Below are 23,428 nucleotides of genomic sequence, written 5' to 3'. Positions count from 1 at the left end.
AGCTGGCCACCATACCAAAGTCACACACAATGGTTTCACAAACAGAATACTGAAACTCTACAATGGAATTCCCCAATGAGTTCTTTCTTTGCCTCTCTTCAATCTCTTCCCACATGACCTTCCTTTACCTCATGCAAACCTCAACATGAAGGTCCTTTCATATGCAGACAACCTCACAATTGTATCACAATGACCTAACACTAGAGCAGCAAAATGTAACACTACATTACTTAATTGGAACATGCGGCTTACCAAGAAAACAATGTCTGTGTCTCCACAGAAATCTTTAATAATTCTCAACTCCAGACACAAAGCTATCTCACACCCTCCAAACACCTTGAATGGACATTTTCTCTCACTGAAAAAAACACCAACCATTCTAAGCATCTCTTATGCCACACACGTGACTTTTATTCCATGTACCAATGATATAAATACAAAAGCAATACACAAACTAAATGCCTACAGAACCCCTAACTGGCACCAGATTGTAACAAGAAAAATGTTTGAATCCCTGAATATCTCAAATAAACAATTCATCTGCTCCACTTTAAACTATGCTTCACCTGCCTGGTCTTACATCCTCTCGAGAGTAAATGTAACAATGCTGCAAACTACACAACTAGTGAAGACCCACCTCAACATGCACAGCAGCCAATTCTATGCCACAGCTACCAGACCCCTCTCACCCAAACCACTAACCCCACGTAGAAATAAATGGGTTCACCCTTGTCTCTCTTTTCAATAACCTAACAAGCATTAAACGACTGACCTCCCAAATCAATTTTAAAATCCAACCCACCAGACGTATATCTAACAAAATACTTGCTCTCCAGACAAACGCAGTTTGCACTACCTGCTTGAATTCTGGACATTGCCTATCACTACAAACACCGTTACAACATCTCTGAACCCTTCATGCTCATGATGCAACCACTATAAAAAAGATATCGAGCATTTACTACTCAATTTATCAACTTTATATGGAGTTCAGTGATGTAGTGGTTAGTGTTCCTGAACATGCCATATCCATGGGCTGTTCAGGGTTGAGCGCATAGGTTCAAATCCTGGTTGTGGCAGTCGGTCCTCAATCAACCCAACAGTTCAACCACCCCTAGGGGTTGGTCAATAAAATGGGTACCTTGCTCAGGCTAGGGTACACACACACACACACACACACACACACACACATATATATATATATATATATATATATATATATATATATATATATATATATATGCTTGCACAGTACCATTGTACAAAGGCAAAGGGAATAAAAGTGAGTCCTCAAATTACATAGGTATAAGTTTGTTGAGTATTCCTGGGAAATTATATGGGAGGGTATTGATGAGAAGGTGATGGCTTGTACAAAGCATCAGATTGGGGAAGAGCAGTGTGGTTCAGAAGTGGTAGAGGATGTGTGGATCAGGTGTTTGCTTTGAAGAATGTATGTGAGAAATACTTAGAAAAGCAAATGGATTTGTATGTAGCATTTATGGATCTGGAGAAGGCATATGATAGAGTTGATAGAGATGCTCTGTGGAAGGTATTACGAATATATGGTGTAGGAGGCAAGTTGTTAGAAGCAGTGAAAAGTTTTTATCCAGGATGTAAGGCATGTGTACATGTAGGAAGAGAGGAAAGTGATTGGTTCTAAGTAAATGTTGGTTTGCGGCAGGGGTGTGTGATGTCTCCATGGTTGTTTAATTTGTTTATGGATGGGGTTGCTAGGGAAAAGAATGCAAGAGTTTTGGAAAGAGGGGCAAGTATGCAGTCTGTTGTGGATGAGAGAGCTTGGGAAGAGAGTCAGTTGTTGTTCACTGATGATACAGCGCTGGTGGCTGATTCGTGTGAGAAACTGCAGAAGCTGGTGACTGAGTTTGGTAAAGTGTGTGAAAGAAGAAAGCTGAGAGTAAATGTGAATAAGAGCAAGGTTATTAGGTACAGTAGGGTTGAGGGACAAGTCAATTGGGAGGTAAGTTTGAATGGAGAAAAACTGGAGGAAGTGAAGTGTTTTAGATATCTGGGAGTGGATATGTCAGCGCATGGAACCATGGAAGCAGAAGTGAATCATAGGGTGGGGGAGGGGGCGAAAGTTCTGGGAGCGTTGAAGAATGTGTGGGAGTCAAGAACATTATCTCAGAAAGCAAAAACGGGTATGTTTGAAGGAATAGTGGTTCCAACAATGTTATATGGTTGCGAGGCATGGGCTATAGATAGAGTTGTGTAGAGGAGGGTAGATGTGTTGGAAATGAGATGTTTGAGGACAATGTGAGGTGGTTTGATCGAGTAAGTAATAATAGGGTAAGAGAGATGTGTGGTAATAAAGAGAGTGTGGTTGAGAGACCAGAAGAGGGTGTTTTGAAATGGTTTGGTCACATGGAGAGAATGAGTGAGGAAAGATTGAACAAGAGGATATATGTGTCAGAGGTGGAGGGAACGAGGAGAAGTGGGAGACCAAATTGGAGGTTTTTGGAAAGATGGAGTGAAAAAGATTTTGAGTGACTGGGGCCTGAACATGCAGGAGGGTGAAAGGCGTGCAAGGAATAGAGTGAATTGGAACGATGTGGTATACCAGGGTCGACGTGCTGTCAATGGATTGAACCAGGGCATGTGAAGCATCTGGGGTAAACCATGGAAAGTTCTGTGGGGCCTGGATGTGGAAAGGGAGCTGTGGTTTCGGTGCATTACATGACAGCTAGAGACTGAGTGTGAACGAATGGGGCCTTTGTTGTCTTTTCCTAGCGCTACCTTGCTCACATGAGGGGGGAAGGGGTTGTTATTCCATTTGTGGCGAGGTGGCGATGGAAATGAATAAAGGCAGACAGTATGAATTATGTACGTTTATATATGTACATGTCTGTGTGTGTATATGTATGTATACATTGAGTTGTATAGGTATGTATATTTGCGTGTGTGGACGTGTATGTATATACATGTGTATGTGGGGTGGGTTGGGCCATTCTTTCGTCTGTTTCCTTGCGCTACCTCGCTAATGCGGGAGACAGCGACAGAGCAAAATAAATAAAAAAATAAATGAATAAATATATATATATCCCTGGGGATAAGGGAGAAAGAATACTTCCCACATATTCCGTGTGTACCATAGAAGGCGAGTAAAAGAGGAGGGAGCAGGAGGCTGGAAATCCTCTCATTCTGACTTTAATTTTCCAAAAGCAGGAACAGAGAAGGAGGCTAAGTGAGGATATTCCCTCTAAGGCTCAGTCCTCTGTTCTTAACACTACCTCACTAGTGCAGGAAACAGTGAACATATCCCCTGGGGATACGGGAGAAAGAATACTTCCCACGCATTCCTCATGTGTCGTTGAAGGCGACTAAAGGGGACAGGAGTGGGGGGCTGGAAACCCTCCCCTCCTTGTATTTTAACTTTCTAAAAGGGGAAACAGAAGAAGGAGTCACACAGGGAGTGCTCATCCTCCTCGAAGGCTTAGACTGGGGTGTCTAAATGTGTGTGGATGTAAGCAAGATGAGAAAAAAGGAGAGATAGGCAGTATGTTTGAGGAAAGGAACCTGGATGTTTTGGGTCTGAGTGAAACGAAGCTCAAGGGTAAAGGGGAAGAGTGGTTTGGAAATGTCTTGGGAGTAAAGTCAGGGGTTAGTGAGAGGACAAGAGCAAGGGAGGGAGTAGCACTACACCTGAAACAGGCATGGTGGGAATATGTGATAGAGTATAAGAAAGTAAACTCTAGATTGATATGGGTAAAACTGAAAGTGGATGGAGAGAGAGATGGGTGATTATTGGTACATATGCACCTAGGCACGAGAAGAAAGATCATGAAAGGCAAGTGTTTTGGGTGCAGCTGAGTGAGTGTGTTAGTAGTTTTGATGCACACGACCGGGTTATAGTGATGGGTGATTTGAATGCAGAGGTGAATAATGTGGCAGTTGAGGGAATAATTGGTGTACATGGGGTGTTCAGTGTTGTAAATGGAAATAGTGAAGAGCTTGTAGATTTATGTGCTGAAAAAGGACTGGTGATTGGGAATACCTGGTTTAAAAAGAGAGATATACATAAGTATATGTATGTGAGTAGGAGACATGGCCAGAGAGCGTTATTGGATTACGTGTTAATTGATAGGCGAGCGAAAGAGAGACTTTTGGATGTTAATGTACTGAGAGGTGCAACTGGAGGGATGTCTGATCATTATCTTATGAAGGCGAAGGTGAAGATTTGTAGAGGTTTTCAGAAAAGAAGAGAGAATGTTGGGGTGAAAAGAGTGGAGAGAGTAAGTGAGCTTGGGAAGGAGACTTGTTTAAGGAGGTACCAGAAGAGACTGAGTACAGAATGGAAAAAGGTGAGAACAAACAACATAAGGGGAGTGGGGGAGGAATGGGATATATTTAGGGAAGCAGCGATGGCTTGCGCAAAAGATGCTTGTGGCATGAGAAGCATGGGAGGTGGGCAGATTAGAAAGGGTAGTGAGTGGTGGGATGAAGAAGTAAGATTATTAGTGAAAGAGAAGAGAGAGGCACTTGGACAATTTTTGCAGGGAAATAATACAAATGAATGGGAGATGCATAAAAGAAAGAGGCAGGAGGTCAAGAGAAAGGTGCAAAAGGTGAAAAAGAGGGCGACTGAGAGTTGGGGTGAAAGAGTATCATTAAATTTTAGGGAGAATAAAAAGATGTTTCAGAAAGAGGTAAATAAAATGGGTAAGACAAGGAAATAAATGGGAACTTCAGTGAAGGGGGCTAATGAGGAGGTGATAATAAGTAGTGGTGATGTGAGAAGGAGATGGGAGTGAGTATTTTGAAGGTTTGTTGAATGTGTTTGATGATAGAGTGTTTTGGTCGAGGTGGTGTGCAAAGTGACAGCATTAGGGAAAATGATTTGGTAAACAGAGAAGAGGTAGTAAAAGCTTTGCGGAAGAAGAAAGCAAGCAGGGCAGTGGGTTTGGATGGTATTGCAGTGGCATTTATTAAAAAAGGGGGTGACTGTATTGTTGACTGGTTGGTAAGGATATTTAATATATGTATGACTCATGATGAGGTGCCTGAGGATTGGCAGAATGCTTGCATAGTGCCATTGTACAAAGGCAAAAGGGATAAAAGTGGGTGCTCAAATTACAGAGGTATAAGTTTGTTGAGTATTCCTGGTAAATTATATGGGAGGGTATTGATTGAGAGGGTGAAGGCATGTACAGAGCATCAGATTGGGGCAGAGGAGTGTAGTTTAAGAAGTAGTAGAGGATGTGTGGATCATTTGTTTGCTTTGAAGAATGTATGTGAGAAATACTTAGAAAAGCAAATGGATTTGTATGTAGCATTTATGGATCTGGAGAAGACATATGATAGAGTTGATAGAGATGCTCTGTGGAAGGTATTAAGAATATATGGTGTGGGAGGCAAGTTGTTAGAAGCAGTGAAAAGTTTTTATCCAGGATGTAAGGCATGCATACATGTAGATAGAGACGAAAGTGATTGATTCTCAGTGAATGTAGGTTTGCAGAAGGGGTGTGTGATGTCTCCATGGTTGTTTAATTTGTTTATGGATGGGGTTGTTAGGGAGATGAATGGAACAGTTTTGGAAAGAGGAGCAAGTGTGCAGTCTGTTGTGGATGAGAGAGTTTGGGAATAGAGTCAGTTGTTGTTCACTGATGATACAGCACTGGTGGCTGATTCGTGTGAGAAACTGCAGAAGCTGGTGGCTGATTCTTATGAGAAACAGCAGAAGCTGGTGACTGAGTTTGGTAAAGTGTGTGAAAGAAGAAAGCTGAGAGTAAATGTGAATAAGAGCAAGGTTATTAGGTACAGTAGGGTTGAGGGACAAGTCAATTGGGAGGTAAGTTTGAATGGAGAATAACTGGAGGAAGTGAAATGATTTAGATATCTGGGAGTGGATTTGGCAGTGGATGGAACCATGGAAGCGGAAGTGAATCATAGGGTGGGGGAGGGGGCGAAAGTTCTGGGAGCGTTGACGAATGTGTGGAAGTTGAGAACATTATCTCGGAAAGCAAAAATGGGTATGTTTGAAGGAATAGTGGTCCCAACAATGTTATATGGTTGCGAGACGTGGGCTATGGATAGAGTTATGCAGAGGAGGGTGGATGCGCTGGAATGAGATGTCTGAAGACAATAGGTGGTGTGAGGTGGTTTGGTCGAGTAAGTAATAATAGGGTAAGAGAGATGTGTGGTAATAAAAAAAGTGTGGTTGAGAGAGCAGAAGAGGGGGTTCTGAAATGGTTTGGTCACATGGAGAGAATGAGTGAAAAAAGATTGACCAAGAGGATATATGTGTCAGAGGTGGAGGGAATGAGGAAAAGTGGGAGACCACACTGGAATTGGAAAGATGGAGTGAAAAAGGTTTTGAGTGATTGGGGCCTTTTCACACCACATATTGTCCTCAAACACCTCATTTCCAACACATCCACCCTCCTCCACACAACCCTATCTATAGCCCACGCCTCATAACCATATGACATTGTTGGAATCACTATTCCTTCAAACATACCCATTTTTGCTTTCCGAGATAGTTCTCGCCTTCCACACATTTTTCAATACTCCCAGGACCTTCGCCCCCTCCCCCACCCTGTAACTCGCTTCTGCTTCCATGGTTCTATCCGCTGCCAAATCCAAACCCAGATTTCTAAAACACTTCACTTCCTCTAGTTTTTCTCCATTCAAACTTACCTCCCAATTGACTTGACCCTCACCCCTACTGTACCTAATAACCTTGCTCTTATTCACATTTACTCTCAACTTTCTTCTTCCACACACTTTACCAAACTCAGTCACCAGCTTCTGCAGTTTCTCACACAAATCAGCCACTAGTGCTGTATCATCAGCGAACAACAACTGACTCACTTCCCAAGCTCTCTCATCCAAAACAGACTGCAAACTTGCCCCTCTTTCCAAAACTCTTCCATTCACCTCCCTAACAACCCCATCCATAAACAAATTAAACAACCAAGGAGACATCACACACCCCTGCCACAAACCGACATTCACTGAGAACTGATCACTTTCCTCTCTTCCTACTCATACACATGCCTTACATCCTCGGTAAAAACTTTTCACTGCTTCTAGCAACTTACCTCCCACACCATATACTCTTAATACCTTCCACAGAGCATCTCTATCAACTCTATCATATGCCTTTTCCAGATCCATAAATGCTACATACAAATCCATTTGCTTTTCTAAGAATTTCTCACATACATTTTTCAAAGGAAACACCTGATCCACACATCCTCTACCACTTCTAAAACAACACTGCTCTTTCCCAATCTGATGCTCTGTACATACCTTCACCCTCAGTCAATACCCTCCCATATAATTGCCCAGGAATACTCAACAAACTTATACCTCTGTAATTTGAACACTAACCTTTATCCCCTCTACCTTTGTACAATGGCACTATGCATCCATTCCGCCAATCCTCAGGCACTGCACCATGAGCCATACATACAGTGAATATCCTCACCAACCAGTTAACAACACAGTCACCCCCTTTTTTAATAAATTCCAATGCAATACCATCCAAACCCGCCGCCTCGCTAGCTTTCAATACCTCTTCTCTATTTATCAAACCATTCTCCCTAACCCTCTCACTTCGCACACCACCTAGACACCCTATATCTCCCACTCTATCATCTAACACATTCACTAAACCTTTAAAGTACTCACTCCATCTCCTTCTCACATTACCATGACTTGTTATGAACTCCCCATTAGCCCCCTCCACTGATGTTCCCATTTGTTCTCTTGTCTTATGCACTTTATTTACCTCCTTCCAAAACATCTTTTTATTCTCCTTAAAATTTAATGATACTGTCTCACCCTAACTCTCATTTGCCCTCTTTTTCACCTTTCTCTTGACCTCCTGCCTCTTTCTTTAATACATCTCCCTGTCATTTGCACTATTTCTCTACAAAAATCATCCAAATGCCTCTCTCTGCTCTTTCACTAATAATCTTACTTCATCCCACCACTCACTACCCTTTCTAATCTGCCCACCTCCCACGCTTCTCATGCCACAAGCATCTTTTGCGCAAGCCATCACTGCTTCCCTAAATACATCTCATTCCTCCCCCACTCCCCTTACATCCTTTGCTCTCACCTTTTTCCATTCTGCACTCAGTCTCTCCTGGTACTTCCTTAAACAAGTCTCCTTCCCAAGCTCACTTACTTTCACCACTCTCTTCATCCCAACATTTTCTCTTCTTTTCTGAGAACCTCTGCAAATCTTCACCTTCGCCTCCACAAGATAATGATCAGACATCCCTCCAGTTGCACCTTTCAGCACATCAATAACCAAAAGTCTCTCTTTCACGCGCCTATCAATTAACACTTAATCCAATAACGCTCTCTGGCCATCTCTCCTACTTATATACGTATACTTATGTATACACGTATACTTATGTATACCTCTCTTTTTAAACCAGGTATTCCTGATCACCAGTAGTTTTTCAGCACACAAATCTACAAGCTCTTCATTCCATTTACAACACTGAACACCCCATGTACACTAATCATTCCCTCAACTGCCACATTACTCATCTTTGCATTCAAATCACTCATCACTATAACCCGGTATTGTGCATCAAAACTGCTAACACACTCACTCAGCTGCTCCCAAAACACTTGCCTCTCATGATCTTCCTTCTCATGTCCAGATGCATAGGCACCAATAATCACCCATCTCTCTCCATCCACTTTTCAGTTTTACCCATATCAATCTAGTTTACTTTCTTACACTCTATCAAATACTCCCACAACTCCTGTTTCAGGAGTAGTGCTACTCCCTCCTTTGCTCTTATCCTCTCACCAACCCCTGACTTTACTTCCAAAACATTCCCAAACCACTCTTCTCCTTTACCCTTGAGCTTCGTTTCACTCAGAGCCAAAACAGGTTCCTTTCCTTAAACATACTACCTATCTCTCCTTTTTTCCCATCTTGGTTACATCCACACATATTTAGACACCCCAATCTGAGCCTTCGAGGAGGATGAGCACTCCTCGCATATGTATGTGTGTGTAAGAAAGTAAATTCTCGATTAATATGGGTAAAACTGAAAGTTGATAGAGACAGATGGGTGATTATTGGTGCATATGCACCTGGGCATGAGAAGAAAGGTCATGAGAGGCAAGTGTTTTGGGAGCAGCTGAATGAGTGTGTTAGTGGTTTTAATGCACGCGACCGGGTTATAGTGATAGGTGATTTGAATGCAAAGGTGAGTAATGTGGCAGTTGAGGGAATAATTGGTATACATAGGGTTTTCAGTGTTGTAAATGGAAATGGTGAAGAGCTTGTAGATTTATGTGCTGAAAAAGGACTGGTGATTGGGAATACCTGGTTTAAAAAGCGAGATATACATAAGTATACGTATGTAAGTTAACCATTTTAGAAAGTTAAAAAATACGAGGGGAGGATTTCTGGCCCCCCCGCTCCCGTCCCCTCTAGTCGCCTTCTACGACACGCGAGGGATGCGTGGGAAGTATTCTTTCACCCCTATCCCAAGGGATAATACACATATATATGCATATATATATATATATATATATATATATATATATATATATATATATATATATATATATATATATACATACATACGCACATATATACACATACACACATATACATATACATACATATGAAAAATGTAAGAAATAATTTAGAAAACTGAAACTTCTAGCTTGAAAAGAAATGAAAAAAAATGAATGTCACATAATGGTTCAACCTTTGGATATGGAAAAGGGAAATGTATAATTTATTTACACAAACAACAATAGTAGTTTTCATCAATTTAACCACTGCATCACACTGCCTGGTCCACTTCTTTTATCATGAAACAGAAATATTGGCTTATGATGTTTCTCAATTTTCTTCATTACACAAAGTACAATCATAGGGTGGGGAGGGGGCGAAAATCCTGGGAGCCTTGAAGAATGTGTGGAAGTCGAGAACATTATCTCGGAAAGCAAAAATGGGTATGTTTGAAGGAATAGTGGTTCCAGCAATGTTGTATGGTTGCGAGGCGTGGGCTATGGATAGAGTTGTGCACAGGAGGGTGGATGTGCTGGAAATGAGATGTTTGAGGACAATGTGTGGTGTGAGGTGGTTTGATTGAGTAAGTAACATAAGGGTAAGAGAGATGTGTGGAAATAAAAAGAGCGTGGTTGAGAGAGCAGAAGAGGGTGTTTTGATATGGTTTGGGCACATGGAGAGAATGAGTGAGGAAAGATTGACCAAGAGGATATATGTGTCGGAGGTGGAGGGAACGAGGAGAAGTGGGAGACCAAATTGGAGGTGGAAAGATGGAGTGAAAAAGATTTTGTGTGATTGGGGCTTGAACATGCAGGAGGGTGAAAGGAGGGCAAGAAATAGAGTGAATTGGATCGATGTGGTATACCGGGGTTGATGTGCTGTCAGTGGATTGAATCAGGGCATGTGAAGCTTCTGGGGTAAACCATGGAAAGCTGTGTAGGTATGTATATTTGTGTGTGTGGACGTGTATGTATATACATGTGTATCGGGGTGGGTTGGGCCATTTCTTTCGTCTGTTTCCTTGCGCTACCTTGCAAACGCGGGAGACAGCGACAAAGCACAAAAAAAACAAACGTATGCAAGTAGGAGAGATGGCCAGAGAGCGTTATTGGATTACGTGTAAATTGACAGGCGCGCGAAAGAGAGACTTTTGGATGTAAATGTGCTGAGAGGTGCAACTGGAGGGATGTCTGATCATTATCTTGTGGAGGCTAAGGTGAAGATTTGTATGGGTTTTCAGAAAAGAAGAGTGAATGTTGGGGTGAAGAGGGTGGTGAGAGCAAGTGAGCTTGGGAAGGAGACTTGTGTGAGGAAGTACCAGGAGAGACTGAGTACAGAATGGAATAAGGTGAGAACAATGGAAGTAAGGGGAGTGGGGGAGGAATGGGATGTATTTAGGGAATCAGTGATGGATTGCGCAAAAGATGCTTGTGGCATGATAAGCGTGGGAGGTGGGTTGATTAGAAAGGGTAGTGAGTGGTGGGATGAAGAAGTAAGATTATTAGTGAAAGAGAAGAGAGAGGCATTTGGACGATTTTTGCAGGGAAAAAATGCAATTGAGTGGGAGATGTATAAAAGAAAGAGACAGGAGGTCAAGAGAAAGGTGCAAGAGGTGAAAAAGAGGGCAAATGAGAGTTGGGGTGAGAGAGTATCATTAAATTTTAGGAATAAAAAGATGTTCTGGAAGGAGGTAAATAAAGTGCGTAAGACAAGGGAGCAAATGGGAACTTCAGTGAAGGGCGCTAATGGGGTGGTGATAACAAGTAGTGGTGATGTGAGAAGGAGATGGAGTGAGTATTTTGAAGGTTTGTTGAATGTGTTTGATGATAGAGTGGCAGATATAGGGTATCTTGGTCGAGGTGGTGTGCAAAGTGAGAGGGTTGGAGAAAATGATTTGGTAAACAGAGAAGAGGTAGTAAAAGCTTTGCGGAAGATGAAAGCCGGCAAGGCAGCAGGTTTGGATGGTATTGCAGTGGAATTTATTAAAAAAGGGGGTGACTGTATTGTTGACTGGTTGGTAAGGTTATTTAATGTATGTATGACTCATGGTTAGGTGCCTGAGGATTGGCAGAATGCGTGCAGAGTGCCATTGTACAAAGGCAAAGGGGATAAGATTGAGTGCTCAAATTACAAAGGTATAAGTTTGTTGCGTATTCCTGGTAAATTATATGGGAGGGTATTGACTGAGAGGGTGAAGGCATGTACAGAGCATCAGATTGGGGAAGAGCTGTGTGGTTTCAGAAGTGGTAGAGGATGTGTGGATCAGGTGTTTGCTTTGAAGAATGTATGTGAGAAATACTTAGAAAAGCAAATGGATTTGTATGTAGCATTTATGGATCTGGAGAAGGCATATGATAGAGTTGATAGAGATGCTCTGTGGAAGGTATTAAGAATATATGGTGTGGGTGGCAAGTTGTTAGAAGCAGTGAAAAGTTTTTATCAAGGATGTAAGGCATGTGTACGTGTAGGAAGAGAGGAAAGTGATTGGTTCTCAGTGAATGTAGGTTTGCGGCAAGGGTGTGTGATGTCTCCATGGTTGTTTAATTTTGTTTATGGATGGGGTTGTTAGGGAGGTGAATGCAAGAGTTTTGGAAAGAGGGGCAAGAATGAAGTCTGTTGTGGATGAGAGAGCTTGGAAAGTGAGTCAGTTGTTGTTCGCTGATGATACAGCACTGGTGGCTGATTCATGTGAGAAACTGCAGAAGCTGGTGACTGAGTTTGGTAAAGCGTGTGAAAGAAGAAAGTTAAGAGTAAATGTGAATAAGAGCAAGGTTATTAGGTACAGTAGGGTTGAGGGTCAAGTCAATTGGGAGGTAAGTTTGAATAGAGAAAACTGGAGGAAGTAAAGTGTTTTAGATATCTGGGAGTGGATCTGGCAGCGGATGGAACCATGGAAGCGGAAGTGAATCATAGGGTGGGGGAGGGGGCGAAAATCCTATGAGCCTTGAAGAATGTGTGGAAGTCGAGAACATTATCTCAGAAAGCAAAAATGGGTATGTTTGAAGGAATAGTGGTTCCAACAATGTTGTATGGTTGCGAGGCGTGGGCTATGGATAGAGTTGTGCGCAGGAGGGTTGATGTGCTGGAAATGAGATGTTTGAGGACAATGTGTGGTGTGAGGTGGTTTGATCGAGTAAGTAATGTAAGGGTAACAGAGATGTGTGGAAATAAAAAGAGTGTGGTTGAGAGAGCAGAGGAGGGTGTTTTGAAATGGTTTGGGCACATGGAGAGAATGAGTGAGGAAAGATTGACCAAGAGGATATACGTGTCAGAGGTGGAGGGAACGAGGAGAAGTGGGAGACCAAATTGGAGGTGGAAAGATGGAGTGAAAAAGATTTTGAGTGATCGGGGCCTGAACATGCAGGAGGGTGAAAGGCGGGCAAGGAATAGAGTGAATTGGATCGATGTGGTATATCGGGGTTGACGTGCTGTCAGTGGAGTGAATCAGGGCATGTGACGCATCTGGGGTAAACCATGGAAAGCTGTGTGGGGCCTGGATGTGGAAAGGGAGCTGTGGTTTCAGGCATTATTGCATGACAGCTAGAGACTGAGTGCGAAAGAATGAGGCCTTTGTTGTCTTTTCCTAGCGCTACCTCGCACACATGAGGGGGGAGGGGGATGGTATTCCATGTGTGGCGAGGTGGCGATGGGAATGAATAAAGGCAGACAGTGTGAATTGTGTGCATGGGTATATATGTATGTGTCTGTGTGTGTATATATATGTGTACATTGAGATGTATAGGTATGTATATTTGCGTGTGTGTATATACATGTGTATGGGGTTGGGTTGGGCCATTTCTTTCGTCTGTTTCCTTGCGCTACCTCGCAAACGCGGGAGACAGCGACAAAGCAAAATAAAAATAAAATAAAATATATATGGTGGAAAGATGGAGTGAAAAAGATTTTGTGTGATCAGGGCCTGAACATGCAGGAGGGTGAAAGGAGGGCAAGGGATAGAGTGAATTGGATCTATGTGGTATACCGGGGTTGACGTGCTGTCAGTGGATTGAATCAGGGCATGTGAAGCATCTGGGGTAAACCATGGAAAGCTGTGTAGGTATGTATATTTGCGTGTGTGGACGTATGTATATACATGTGTATGGGGGTGGGTTGGGCCATTTCTTTCGTCTTTTTCCTTGCGCTACCTCGCAAACGCAGGAGACAGCGACAAAGCAAAAAAAAAGAAAAAAAAAATATATATATATATATATATATATATATATATATATATATATATATATATATATATAAAGCTCCATCAGCCAGGATCGAACCTGGGACCCCTTGTGCAAGAGGCAGGCATGCTAACCGCTAGGCTAAGGGACTGTATAATAGGAAACAACTATTCGAAATACTAAGTACTTGAATACCCTTCGTCTCACTATGGTGAGCAACGGGGTCTATAGGTTGTTTCCGAACAGAACACATAGCCAGCTGAAAGCGTTTTACCGAACCTGACTGTACAACGCGGAGTTATATGAATACGAATAAAGTGTATATGAACGCGCACCTTCATAGAACATACAAAGCTCCATCAGCCAGGATCGAACCTGGGACCCCTTGTGCAAGAGACAGGCATGCTATATATATATATGTATATATGGGGATGAGAGAGCTTGGGAAGTGAGTCAGTTGTTGTTCGCTGATGATACAGCGCTGGTACCTGATTCATGTGAGAAACTGCAGAAGCTGGTGACTGAGTTTGGTAAAGTGTGTGAAAGAAGAAAGTTAAGAGTAAATGTGAATAAGAACAAGGTAATTAGGTACAGTAGGGTTGAGGGTCAAGTCAATTAGGAGGTAAGTTTGAATGGAGAAAAACTGGAGGAAGTAAAGTGTTTTAGATATCTGGGACTGGATCTGGCAGTGGATGGAACCATGGAAGCGGAAGTGGATCATAGGGTGGGGGAGGGGCGAAAATCCTGGGAGCCTTGAAGAATGTGTGGAAGTCGAGAACATTATCTCGGAAAGCAAAAATGGGTATGTTTGAAGGAATAGTGGTTCCAACAATGTTGTATGGTTGCGAGGCGTGGGCTATGGATAGAGTTGTGCGCAGGAGGATGGATGTGCTGGAAATGAGATGTTTGAGGACAATGTGTGGTGTGAGGTGGTTTGATCGAGTAAGTAATGTAAGGGTAAGAGAGATATGTGGAAATAAAAAGAGCGTGGTTGAGAGAGCAGAAGAGGGTGTTTTAAAATGGTTTGGGCACATGGAGAGAATGAGTGAGGAAAGATTGACCAAGAGGATATATGTGTCGGAGGTGGAGGGAACGAGGAGAAGTGGGAGACCAAATTGGAGGTGGAAAGATGGAGTGAAAAAGATTTTGTGTGATCGGGGCCTGAACATGCAGGAGGGTGAAAGGAGGGCAAGGAATAGAGTGAATTGGATCGATGTGGTATACCGGGGTTGACGTGCTGTCAGTGGATTGAATCAGGGCATGTGAAGCGTCTGGGGCAAACCATGGAAAGCTGTGTAGGTATGTATATTTGCGTGTGTGGACGTGTATGTATATGCATGTGTATGGGGGTGGGTTGGGCCATTTCTTTTGTCTGTTTCCTTGCGCTACCTCGCAAACGCGGGAGACAGCGGAAAAAAAATATATATATATATATATTTTTTTTTTTTTTTTTTTATACTTTGTCGCTGTCTCCCGCGTTTGCGAGGTAGCGCAAGGAAACAGACGAAAGAAATGGCCCAACCCCCCCCCATACACATGTACATACACACGTCCACACACGCAAATATACATACCTACACAGCTTTCCATGGTTTACCCCAGACGCCTCACATGCCTTGATTCAATCCACTGACAGCACGTCAACCCCTGTATACCACATCGCTCCAATTCACTCTATTCCTTGCCCTACTTTCACCCTCCTGCATGTTCAGGCCCCGATCACACAAAATCTTTTTCACTCCATCTTTCCACCTCCAATTTGGTCTCCCTCTTCTCCTCGTTCCCTCCACCTCCGACACATATATCCTCTTGGTCAATCTTTCCTCACTCATCCTCTCCATGTGCCCAAACCATTTCAAAACACCCTCTTCTGCTCTCTCAACCACGCTCTTTTTATTTCCACACATCTCTCTTACCCTTACGTTACTTACTCGATCAAACCACCTCACACCACACATTGTCCTCAAACATCTCATTTCCAGCACATCCATCCTCCTGCGCACAACTCTATCCATAGCCCACGCCTCGCAACCATACAACATTGTTGGAACCACTATTATTTCAAACATACCCATTTTTGCTTTCCGAGATAATGTTCTCGACTTCCACACATTCTTCAAGGCCCCCAGAATTTTCGCCCCCTCCCCACCCTATATATATATATATATATATATATATGTGAATAAGAGCAAGGTTATTAGGTACAGTAGGGTTGAGGGTCAAGTCAATTGGGAGGTGAGTTTGAATGGAGAAAAACTGGAGGAAGTGAAGTGTTTTAGATATCTGGGAGTGGATCTGTCAGCGGATGGAACCATGGAAGCGGAAGTGGATCATAGGGTGGGGGAGGGGGCGAAAATTTTGGGAGCCTTGAAAAATGTGTGGAAGTCGAGAACATTATCTCGGAAAGCAAAAATGGGTATGTTTGAAATAATAGTGGTTCCAACAATGTTGTATGGTTGCGAGGCGTGGGCTATGGATAGAGTTGTGCGCAGGAGGATGGATGTGCTGGAAATGAGATGTTTGAGGACAATGTGTGGTGTGAGGTGGTTTGATCGAGTAAGTAACGTAAGGGTAAGAGAGATGTGTGGAAATAAAAAGAGCGTGGTTGAAAGAGCAGAAGAGGGTGTTTTGAAATGGTTTGGGCACATGGAGAGAATGAGTGAGGAAAGATTGACCAAGAGGATATATGTGTCGGAGGTGGAGGGAACAAGGAGAAGAGGGAGACCAAATTGGAGGTGGAAAGATGGAGTGAAAAGGATTTTGTGTGATCGGGGCCTGAACATGCAGGAGGGTGAAAGGAGGGCAAGGAATAGAGTGAATTGGAGCGATGTGGTATACAGGGGTTGACGTGCTGTCAGTGGATTGAATCAAGGCATGTGAAGCGTCCGGGGTAAACCATGGAAAGCTGTGTAGGTATGTATATTTGCGTGTGTGGACGTGTGTATGTACATGTCTATGGGGGGGGGTTGGGCCATTTCTTTCGTCTGTTTCCTTGCGCTACCTCGCAACCGCGGGAGACAGCGACGAGGTATAAAAAAAAAAAAAAATATATATATATATATGGAAGCGGAAGTGAATCATAGGGTGGGGGAGGGGACAAAAATCCTGGGAGCCTTGAAGAATGTGTGGAAGTCGAGAACATTATCTCAGAAAGCAAAAATGGGTATGTTTGAGGGAATAGTGGTTCCAACAATGTTGTATGGTTGTGAGGCGTGGGCTATGGATAGAGTTGTGCGCAGGAGGGTGGATGTACTGGAAATGAGATGTTTGAGGACAATGTGTGGTGTGAGGTGGTTTGATCGAGTAAGTAATGTAAGGGTAAGAGAGATGTGTGGAAATAAAAAGAGCGTGGTTGAGAGAGCAGAAGAGGGTGTTTTGAAGTGGTTTGGGCACATGGAGAGGATGAGTGAGGAAAGATTGACCAAGGGATATATGTGTCGGAGGTGGAGGGAACAAGGAGAAGAGGGAGACCAAATTGGAGGTGGAATGATGGAGTGAGAAAGATTTTGTGTGATCGGGGCCTGAACATGCAGGAGGGTGAAAGGAGGGCAAGGAATAGAGTGAATTGGAGCGATGTGGTATACCGGGGTTGACGTGCTGTCAGTGGATTGAAGCAGGGCATGTGAAGCGTCTGGGGTAAACCATGGAAAACTGTGTAGGTATGTATATTTGCGTGTGTGGACGTATGTATATACATGTGTATGGGGGGGGTTGGGCCATTTCTTTCGTCTGTTTCCTTGCGCTACCTCGCAAACGCGGGAGACAGCGACAAAGTATAATAATAATAATAATAATATATATATATATATATATATATATATATATATATATATATATATATATATACATATATATATATACATATATGTGCATGCATGTGTGTATATGTGTATGTGAGTGGATGTGTCTTTTTTTGTCTGTCTCTTGGCGTTACCTCGCTGAAATGGGAAGCAGCAATCAAGTATGAATAAAAATAAAAAATGTGTGTGCATGAGTGGATATGCCTTTTTTCATCTGTTTCCTGGTGCTACCATGCTAACTTGAAAACTGTAATCAAGTATGAAAAAATTACTTTTCTTTTTTCATACATATTTGCCATTTCCCACATGAATGAGGTTGCATCAAGAACAGATGACTGACCCTTAGAGGGAAAAATCCTCACTGGCCCTCCTTCTATTCCTTCTTTTGGAAAAGTAAAACAGGAGGGGAGGATTTCAAGCCCACCGCTCCCATCCCATTCCTTGCCTTATAAGACATGCAGGGAATATGTGGGTAGTATTCTTTCTCCCATACCCCCAATGACATACATATATACATATTTCTTACCTCACCTTCCTGACCTGGAGTCCCTTCTTTCCTTTGAGTCTCCTGCAGCACTCAGAAAGCTGGCTACATCCACCAGTAAAGACCACAGGTCATAAAGGTCGTGAAGAGTGTACGTCTATCTGCAGATAGTGCAGGAAAATTGAGCAATAAATTCTCAAGGTAGGTGCATCAATGGCATGAACCATCTTTTGATATGTTGAAATGGTGCTCATGGTTTTGAAGTGATGGGTAATGCCCACAGTGTAAGCATGAGAGCATGACTTGTGTATGTCTGGGAAGTGTGGTTTCTGATGGGTGTAGGTATGGTGGGTCAGATTTTCCGAATTATTTGCAAGGTTGGCTGTTTGGTGCTTGTTGGGTTATATCAGTGTATATGTTTTTTATCAATGGTCAATTTGTTGGGGGTGGGGGTTAGCTATGGGATGGTTTGGGTGGGAGGAGTCTTACGCTACTGAACTGAGTATTGGGAGGATTTTTGTTTCACTGTGAAGGAGTTGAGTGTTTTGGTCGCTAGGCAACCAGCAATTGTTCAGAAGGCACTATTTTGTGTGGTCTGCAGCTCTGTTCTATCTGGTATTGAAAGGGTGGATGACCAAGCATGCAAGGCACAGTTTAAAGAAGCAGATCAATAGTTTGTATAGGAAATTAAGAGATTCTTGTTCTTGTCCAAATCTGGTGCCATTTAGTGTTCTAAGGGCCTTTCACTTATGTAATGCATTTATGATGTTACTGGAGTGGAAAATGAACGTTGTGGGTGTCATATGTGATGCCCAGAATGGTTGATGTTTTGTTTTAATGGAAGAGACTGTCCATTCAAGGAATTTAGTGTGTATGTGGTACTTTTATGATGCTATTGGTGTAACAAGTGAATACGGTGTGCATCATGTGTGATGCTTCGAATATTTGGTGTTTTTTTTTTTTTTTTGTCCAGTGGGAGAGACTATCTACTGAAGGTGGCTGAAGGGTGTGAAGTGGATTCATATCTCTCTGGAGTTAAATTATGATTGAGGACTTCTGTTGAGATACAGACTTTCTGTTCTTTGTGTGCTACTTTTCCAACTGTTTAGCATAATGCAATGCTGCATGTTTGATGTTGCTACTGTGGTGTCAAAGTGTTGTAACTGTGAGGTCATCTGCATACAAAAAGACCTTCTTGTTAATGTTTGCCTAAGGTAATGGGAGTTCACGCACGAAGAAAATAAACATGGTTGGAAAAAGAACTGTATTGAATAACCCTATTGTAGAATTTAAGTGTTTTTGATGAGAAAAAAGTGCATGATGTTGGCAAGGCAGCTGGCTCTGAGGTTGGCCATCAGGCATTTTCTTTGTGAACACACACACACGCATGCACACACACATATATATCGTGGCCTGAACATGCAGGAGGGTGAAAGGAGGGCAAGGAATAGAGTGAATTGGAGCGATGTGGTATACCGGGGTTGACGTGCTGTCAGTGGATTGAATCAAGGCATGTGAAGCGTCTGGGGTAAACCATGGAAAGCTGTGTAGGTATGTATATTTGCGTGTGTGGATGTATGTATATACATGTGTATGGGGGGGGGGTTGGGCCATTTCTTTCGTCTGTTTCCTTGCGCTACCTCGCAAACGCGGGAGACAGCGACAAAGTATAATAAAAAAAAAATATGTATATATATATATATATATATAAATATATATATATATATATATATATATATATATATATATATATATCTTTTTATACATGTTTGCCATTTCCTGCATTAGTGAAGAAGTGCTAGAAATTGATAAAGAAATAGCCTCATTTGCTTACATCCATTCCTTAGCGGTCATGTTTACTGCACAGAAACCAAATGCACCATCCACAGTCACACACCCTAGCTGTCCCCTGTATACTGCATCGCTCCAATTCGATCTATCCCTTGCACACCTCACATCCTCCTGCATGTTCAGGCCCTCAACCCTTAAAGCATCTTTCCATCCTGGTTCATTCCACTAATGGCAAATTGTACCCTGTATACCGAATCCCTGCAATTCAATATATACCTCGCATACCTCACATCCATCTGCATGTTCAGGCTCTGAACCCTTGAATAATCTTTCACTCCAACCTTCCACCTCCTTGGATTCCCCCTTCATCTTGTTCCATCCACTTCTAACATGTACTCTTTCAGTCTTCCTCTTCATGTCTAAACCTTTTCAGCACAATCTCTTCAGCTCTTGCATACATACTTCTCTTACTACTTACCCCATCATTTCTTATTTGATCAACTCTTCTAATCCCACATATTGTCAAACAATTCATTTCCAACACCTTCTTCCATTCTTTGTCATCTAAGGTCCAAGCCTCATATCCACACAACACAAATGGAAATGCCATACCATTATGCATTTCCATTTTTGTTTTCACAGTAACCTTTTTTCCCATATATTTCTCATTGCATCACCTACTTTCACCTCTTCACCCAATCTATGGCTTACTTCAGCTCCCATGATTCTATCTGCTGCCATGTCCTCTCTTTTATATCTAGAACACTCTTTCCTTCTAGTTCTTTCCATTGAAACTCGCACTCTCTCTGTCAACCACAAAAATTGAAAACCTTACTTTTTTTCATGGTTCATGGTGAAGTGCCTGAGGATTGGCAGAATGCATGCATAGTGCCATTGTACAAAGGCAAAGGAGATAAAGGTGAATGTTCAAATTACAGAGGTATAACTTTGTTGAGTATTCCTGGGAAATTATATGGAAGGGTATTCATTGAGAGGGTAAAGGCATGTACAGAGCATCAGACTGGGGAAGAGTAGTGTGGTTTCAGAAGTGGTAGAGGATGTGTGGATCAGGTGTTTGCTTTGAAGAATGTATGCTTTGAAGAATGTATGGGAAAAATACTTAGAAAAACAGATGGATCTGTATGTAGCATTTGTGGATCTGGAGAAGGCATATGATAGGGTTGATAGAGATGCTTTGTGGAAATTATTGAGTATATGGTGTGGGAAGAAGGCTGCTACAAGCAGTGAAAAGTTTTTACCAAGGATGTAAGGCATGGGTACAAGAAGAGAAGAAAGTGATTGGTTCCCAGTGAATGTCGGTTTGCTGCAGGGGTGCGTGATGTCTCCATGGTTGTTTTATTTGTTTATGGATGGGGTGGTTAGGGAGGTGAATGCAAGAGTTTTGGAGAGAGGGGCAAGTATGCAGTCTGTTGTTGATGAGAGGGCATGGGAAGTGAGTCAGTTGTTGTTCGCTGATGATACAGTGCTGGTGACTGATTCAGATGAGAAACTGCAGAAGCTGGTGAAGTGTGTTAAAGAAGAAAGCTGAGAGTAAATGTGAATATGAGCAAGATTATTAGGTTCAGTAGGGTTGAGGGACAAGTTAACTGAGAGGTAAGTTTGAATGGAGAAAAACTGGAGGAAGTGAAGTGTTTTAGATATCTGAGAGTGGAATTCGCAGCGAATGGAGCCATGGAAGTGGAACTGAGTCACAGGGCAGGGGAGGGGTGAAGGTTCTGGGAGCACTGAAGAATGTGTGGAAGGTGAGTGGAAGGTGAGAATGATATCTTGGAGATCAAAAATGGGTATTTTTGAAGGAATAGTGGTGCCAACAATGTTTTATGGTTGTAAGGCATGGGTTATAGATAGGGTTGCACGGAAGAGGGTGGATGGATTGAAATGAAATGTTTGAGGACAATATGTGGTGTGAGGTGGTTTGATCAAGTAAGTAATGAAAGTGTAAGAGACGAGTGGTAATAAAAAGAGTGTGGTTGAGAGAGCTGACGAGGGTGTGTTGAAATGGCTTGGTCACATGGAAAGATTGACAAAGAGGATATATATCAGAGGTAGAGGGAACGAGGAGAGGCAGGAGACCTAACTGGAGGTGGAAGGATGGAGTGAAAAAGATTTTGAGTGATCAGGGCCTGAACATCCATGAGTGTGTAAGGCATGCAAGGAATAGGGTGAATTGGAAGGATGTGGTATACTGGGGTCAACGTGCTGTCAATGGATTGAGCTAGGGCATGTGAAGCGTCTGGGGTAAACCACGGAAAGTTTTGTGGGGCCTGGGTGTGGAAAGGGAGCTGTGGGTCGAAGCATTACACATGACAGCTAGAGACTGAATGTGAACGATATGGCCTTTTTTGTCTTTTCCTAGTGCTACCTTACAGGGGGGGGGGATTGATGCTATTTCATGTGTGGCAGTGTGGCAATGGGAATGGATGAAGGCAGCAAGTATGAATATGTACATGTGTATATATATGTATATGTCTGTGTATGTATATGTATACATACGTTGAAATATATAGGTGTGCATTTATGTATATGCATGTGTATGTGGGAAGGTTGGGCCATTCTTTCATCTATTTCCTTGCGCTACCTCGCTAATGCAGGAGATGGCGATTAAGTATAATATACTTAACTTTATCTTTTCACACACACACTCCTAAATTAAGAAACCAGCTTATGCAGTTTCTCAATCAAATCTATCATGTGTCATGTCTTTGGTAGATAATCGACTCATCCTCTAGGACTCCACATTCCCAAAAGAATGCAGGCATGCACTTCTTTCCATCCCATCCATAAAAAGATAGAACAGCCATGATGACATTGCATAAAAAAGTCACAGGCAAAACTTCCCTCTTTCTATTTGCACAAATACCTTACTGTCTCAATAAATATTCCTCACAGCCTCTAGAAACTTTCCTCCTGCACCATACATTCATAACACCTCCCACAAAGCATCTCTTTCAACTCTTATCGTATACTTTCTCCAGATCAGTAGGTACTATGCACAAATTCTTCTAGTCCTCTAAGCATTCTCATCCATATTCCACATTTTTCAAAGCAAAGACAGATCTAAACATCCTCTTCCAATCTTGAAACCTCATTTCTCCTCCCTAATCTGATGAACTGTGCATGCCAGAACCTTCTCAGTCATCATCCTCTCATACAACTTATTAGGTACACTAAAAAAAACTTAATACCTCTGTAAAGCAAACATTCATTTTGGCTCTATACAGGAATTCCATCAATCCTACGGCACTTATCCATGAGCCACGTATGATCACACTGGAAATCCTATCTAACCAAACAAAAACATTCACACCCTTTCTTCAAAAATTCAGCTGCAATCCCATCCACATTTCATCTCAAGCAAGGCTGTTATAACCTCTTCTCTTTTCACATAACCACTTGCCATGACACTAATTTTGCATACCTTCACCTCTAAAACACCCCATATCTGCCACCCTATCTCTGAACCTTTTCAACAGTCCTTAAAAATCATCCCTCTATCTCCATATCACCTCATCTCTGCCTGCTACCAATTCCCTATATGTTCCCTTCACTGATGCTATTTGTCCTTATGTTCTCTTCACACCATTAACCCCCTTCCTAACATCTTTTTGTTGTCCCTAAAGTTTACCGATACTCACTTATCTCA

At 42.4% G+C, this 23,428-nt stretch overlaps 1 protein-coding gene across 1 annotated transcript in view; it reads right to left on the bottom strand.

Moving 5' to 3' along the window:
• Positions 1-23,428, bottom strand: part of LOC139760814 (probable 3',5'-cyclic phosphodiesterase pde-5) — a 459,357-nt gene that overhangs the window by 13,189 nt on the left and 422,740 nt on the right. Inside the window, exon 19 of the transcript XR_011715413.1 lies at positions 18,016-18,134. The gene's annotated coding sequence lies outside the window, so the exon portion shown is untranslated. The remainder of the gene's footprint in view (positions 1-18,015; positions 18,135-23,428) is intronic.

The sequence above is a fragment of the Panulirus ornatus genome, chromosome 3 (genome assembly GCF_036320965.1).
Source record: "Panulirus ornatus isolate Po-2019 chromosome 3, ASM3632096v1, whole genome shotgun sequence".
Taxonomy (NCBI): domain Eukaryota; kingdom Metazoa; phylum Arthropoda; class Malacostraca; order Decapoda; family Palinuridae; genus Panulirus; species Panulirus ornatus.
This window is presented reverse-complemented; position numbering and strand designations above follow the sequence as displayed.